Source organism: Nannospalax galili, unplaced genomic scaffold, assembly GCF_000622305.1.
Source record: "Nannospalax galili isolate Female #2095 unplaced genomic scaffold, S.galili_v1.0 scaffold856, whole genome shotgun sequence".
Classification (NCBI taxonomy): Eukaryota; Metazoa; Chordata; class Mammalia; order Rodentia; family Spalacidae; genus Nannospalax; species Nannospalax galili.
Window position 1 is genome coordinate 1,866,967 of NW_008339573.1, and position 5,671 is coordinate 1,872,637.

Sequence of the window (5,671 nt, forward strand, 5' to 3'; positions counted from 1 at the left end):
TGGACATGAATTCCTTCAGCCTATGGAAGATCTTCAGTCATGGAAGATTTTTCTTTCCCCTTCGACTATAATAGATATTTTGGCTGGGTATAGTAATCTTGGTTGTCATCTGTGGTCTTTTAAAACTGGGACTGCTTTGGTCCAGGCTCTTCTGGTTTTCATAGTTTGCACTGAAAAGTCAGGCGTAATACTAATGGGTTTTTCTTTATATGTGACTTGTTGTTTCTCTTTTGCAGCTTTCAGTATTGTCTCTTTGTTCTGTCCATTTAGTATTTTTACTATGATGTGCCGTGGAGAGTTTCTTTTCTGGTCCTGTCTGTTTGGTGTTCTATATGCTTCTTGTATTTGTATGGGCATGTCTTTCTTTAAGTTTGGGAAAATTTCTTCCATGATTCTGTTGATTCCATGCCATTATCCTGGGATTCTTTTCCTTCCTGTATGCCTATGATTCATAAGTTTGGTCTTTTTATGGTATCACACAATTCCTACATATTCCATTCTTGTGATTTCTTAAATTTTTCATAATCTTTGCTTAAGTGGTGTAGTTTGTCCATTTTATCTTCCAGTCTTGATACTCTGTTTGCCATTTCATTCATCCTATTGGTGAGGCTTTCTCCTGTCATTTCTAATTGGCTTACTGAGTGTTTCACTTCCTTCTTCATTTCAGCCTGGGTAGTCTTCAATATTTCTAATTCTTTTCTGAATTAATTCAGAAGTTTATCCCTATGTTCCTTCAATTCTTTGATTTCTTTGTGTGTTCTTTAAATTCACTGCATTTTTTTTTCATGTTTATAATTGTTCTTTTGAGTTCCATGTCCTGCGTTATCTATAGGGGGTTCTCACTGTACTCCTCTCGAGGGCTATTGGTACTTGGTGGGGATATATTATTTTGGTTTTTCATGTTGTTATTTTTTTCTTTGTGACTTTGACATGTGAATTTCCTTAGCAGTTTCTGATTCTTATGTGAGACTCAAGCCTTCTTTTGTTGAGTAAACTCAAACCTTCAAGTTTAGGTCTGCTTCTTTTTGTGAACTTTATGTGTCTTTGTGGTTTATTTTTTGGGCATGAAAGGCTGGTTCCTCTAAGCTTCCAGTTCTCTCTTTTGATTTTATGTTGGAGTGGCCAGGATTGCTTTTGTCCTTGGGAGTTCCCACAGAGGCCCAAGTCAGATGAGGATCAGATGTTCTCAGGCTTTCTCCTAAGGTCTGGATCCCTCCAGGAAAGATTTTGGCCTCAGGTATTTGGGGGTTGTACTGGCCTGGGAGCTGGGCCCAGGAAAGATGCTGGTCTAGGGCAGCTGGTGGCCATTCCACCAGGAGATGCAAAGGAGGCTGGGGGTGGGAGACAGTCCCAAGGGCCCCTGGGGACTGCACCAAGGAGCTGGGTTGGTCTGGATACAAAGGACCAGGAAGAGGAAAGGTCAGCCCAGGTGACCAGGAAAGAGGCTGACAGGTTGTGCAGACCCAGGGAGGCAGAGGGAGGTGAGGGTGGGGCCAGGCCAAGAAGCAGTGCTCCTGGGGATCAGAGAAGGAACTGAATTGCTCTGGATGCACAGGATCAAGAAATAGCAGTGGTGGTTCCCCAGGTGTCTGGGGCACCAAGACAAGGAATATGACAGGACCCAGGCTAGGAGGAGAGACCTTCGGGGGAGATGGGAGGGTGAGTGAGGGTGGGGGAGTCAAGGCACAGAGGGGCCCTATCGACTTACCCAGGACAGAGAAGCCTGTGGGTCAGAGAGAGGCCTGCGGGTCCTGCAGACCCGGGGAAGCAGAGCAATTTAATTTAAATTTTTTGAGACAAAGTCTCATTATGTAACTCTGGCTTCCCTAGAACTCACTATGTAGACCAGACTGGTCTCAATTTCACAGAGATCTGCCTGCCTCTACCTTTTGAGTGCTGGGATTAAATGCATGTGCCACCATGCCCAGGCTCCCTTTTACTTTTAGGAGTGTTTTTTTTATCAGTCTGTACCTCATGGATGGTGTTGGGTAGCTGATGGTGCTTGTATGCACAGCAAGGTGCAGAATCATCCTTCCTCTGTATTTGTCCTCAAAATGGAACCAAATTCTGTTTGTAAAATGGAGTCACCTAGTACACTAGGCACGACCTGAAAACCATTTTACATAATGTGGAATAACTACAGTACAGCCTGATCTCAGCATCTAGCAATAAGAAAAGTAACTAATACATTAAGCATTATTCTTGTCTGGAAGTATTGCCCGTGTCTCCCTTATGTCCTAGCCACCATGACCACAGATTGTCTTTAACGTGTGTAGAGTTTCAGTTTGGGAAGATGAAGGTGATCTGCAGTGAGATGGTGGTGATAATTGCACAACAATATGAATGTACTTAATACTATAGAACTGTACACTTTAAAATGGCTATGATGATACATTTTATGTATTGTACATAAATAATAAAGAATCTAATGAAAACACTTTCTTATCACAAGGAGTACATTCTAATGACCTTGTCCCTTCTTTCTTTATATTCTCATTTGCTTTGAGCTTAGTCACCCCAGTTGCAGCGTATTCTTTCTTTTCTGTCACTTCAATTTTGAGTTTCTGTCCTCATGGATTATCATTTGAATTACAAACGTTTAATAATTGGGTGGTGTGTGCAGGGTCTGTCTTCAGTGCTGTGGATGTAACAGCATAGTATGAGCACAGTGACCTGAAGCGGCATCCTGACAAGATGGGGTCATCAGTGCTAGGGCGCATGGGGCACAGTGTATGACTTCCAGACAAGGACGGTGGTTCCACGGAGAGCTGTACGGAACAAACAGCCTTGGGAACTTGGAGACAAAACTGGGAGAGTTGGGTTGAGGCAAACTTTGGTTGTTGTGTAGGATTTGCTAACAGGGAACTAGGTGGTATTGAACTCCAGAGGGAATTCATTAGTTATCTGGAGAGTTCATTAACCTTGGCATCACTGACATTTTTGTACCATATATTGTCTTCAGGACTAGATGTCAGTTCATTCCAAACCAGTCATGTTAATCAAAAGGTCTCTAAACATTTAAAATGTCCCCTGATATGAAAAATAGCACCTCCATCGCATCTGAGAGCCACAGAGATAGGGAATCTGCCTCTGAGCCAGGAAAGATTTGAATTTGATTTCTCATGAAGATGTCTTTCATCCGTATGCCAAGTGTTGATTTTGGCCCCTATCACACATGAACGGTTTTAAAAGTCTTTTATTCATTTCTTTTCCAGTGATACTCTAAGAAAGCTTATCTAAAACCTTCAAAGAGTGTGACATTACCCAATCACTCATGGAAGTGGTTCTCTAAAACCAGTCATGACACTGAACAGCATGAGATGGATATACAGCTGAACTTAGAAGTAGCATCATAGGCTTTCTGTGACAAGGGAAGTATATTTTAACTTAAAGAGTGTGATAGGGAAACCCCACAAGCACATGGACCATTTTGAAGCTTTTGTAATAGTTCAGAAAAGAGATATAAAGGTGAATGAGGGCCTAATATAGGAGATGGAAAGGGGTGGATATATGAATTTGTGTGGGGGACGATTAAGGAGAACCTGAAGCAAGGGGCCATCTATCTGAACAAGATGTGTAGGAAGAAGTGTAGGGGGGAGGGATCCTGGTCTTACTGAGGAGCTGAGGGGTCAGGGTGGATAAAAGCATCAGTCTCTAAATAGACAACTCTAAATGAGTTGGGCTATCATTTCTGATCACGAAAAGGGTTTCTATAGGACGTAGCCAAGCTGAACGGAATTACTTGTTATTAAAGGAGGCAGACAATTTAGATTTACATTGGTCTCACAAAAGAGAAAAGAATATAAGAAGAGGGAGACATCCACTGTGCTATTTGCTTTTTGATTAGTAATGTCTGTTTGAGGTGTGAAGATGAGCGATCTCTGATTTGAGATTTTGAAATCTGTGTTGTGTACTCGGTATGTCCCTTTAAAAGTCCCAAGAGAACAAAAAGCTTCCTTCTTCAAAAATTCTAAGCCAATATCCCTTTGCATGGAGGAAATGCAGACAAAGCAAGGGCAAATTTCAGCATGAGGGCCTCCCTCTGGCTGATGGCCTTGGACATTGCTAAGCTGGTGAGCATCTTATTGTCACTTGAGAAAAGCCAGCTGCATAGCTAGAGTGAGCCTGTCTCTTCAACCCCAAGACTGTAATTATGCTAAAATAGGATCTTGCAGCAGTGAATATAAAGAGAAGCCTCAGAATATCTCTCCTACACAAAACAACTTTATGGTTGAAAGGAAGCAATTACCAAGAACCAGATGAGGCTGAGTAAAAACAGCAGAACTTTCCAACTTTTCCAACTTAGTATTGACAGTATTGTGCTGACCTCAAGTAGTTTGGTTTTTTCCACCCTAAAGCCACAATAATTTCAGTTTTCTAAATTTCAAATTGAAATTTAGAAATAATTTTTTGGCAGGGGGAGATCTTCTCTGAGACAAGGTCTCCCTGTAGCCCCAGCTGCAGCTTTCTTATGTAGACTAGGCTGGCCTGTATCTCTCAGAGGCCTGCCTGCCTCTACCTCTGGAGTGCTGGGATTAAAGGCATGTGCCACCACACTTAGCTGGAAATAATATTTAAAAACTCCTCTCAGGGCTGGGAAGATAGCATAGCTGGTAAAATGCTTCCCACATAAGCATGAGGACCTGAGTTTGATCCCCAGCACCCATGTAAAAAGTCAGGTGATGGAGTGTGCTTGTAATCCCAGTGAGAATCCCAGAGAAGGGTATCATTAAGGGAGAAATGGGAAAAATGGGAGCACCTTAAATGGGGAAACCATGGTGGAAGGGTTAGATAATGTGAGAGATAAATAATGCCTAGCTAGTTTTAAAAGACCAGAGAGAACCATATTAGGCCAACAACCTACTGAAAAATTATACATACAACTAGATCAAAGAATATAATATATATCTAGGCAACGTTTATCTGAGAACATTTTGTCTTTTCCCAAGCTTTATCTACATGGCATATGGTAATTAAAAATACCAGACTGATGGAACTAACCTTCTTGGATGTTTAACAGCCATACTTTGAGGCCTATACTAATTTAGTCAGGGGGACATAAAGGGAAGTTTTTGCTCCTTGCCCCCCTAGGTAGACTAGCTGATCAGAGGGATATAAAGGACACTTTTTGCTCCTTTCCCTCCTAGGTCAACTAAGTTCCAGGGCACTAGGAGCATCTTTCAAAATGTCCTGTAACTGGTGAGTCACCTGTCCTCTTGATCAAGGAGGCCGTGGAGACCCCACCCGATGGACTTGAATCAGTGTCCAGTCTACAAAATGAGGGTCAACACAGAGGAAACATTTCTTCCATGCTTCCAAGCAAAGCCAGCCACAGTCGAGCAGGACCTTTGACTTAATCTTCACATAGACAGAACTGGTAAAAAGAAAGGAGCCAGGGGCTCCTCCCAAGCTCATATTACCCTTGAGGAACAGATCCTAAAATGACCTTAAGAGTAAAAATAAATTGTTTTATCTGGGCCAATTGTAAGGTCATAAACACTCAAAAGGAAAGCATAACCAAAGATTAAGGGGGTCAATATAATTTTAAGAGTCCATATGTATAGCTAAAGGCTACATAACAAGAAACAATGCCAGACAGGAGATACCTTCCTTTGAGTTATTGGCCAGGGTGGCCCAAAAGACTCCCAGACAGTAACCCAGCATAGAACTG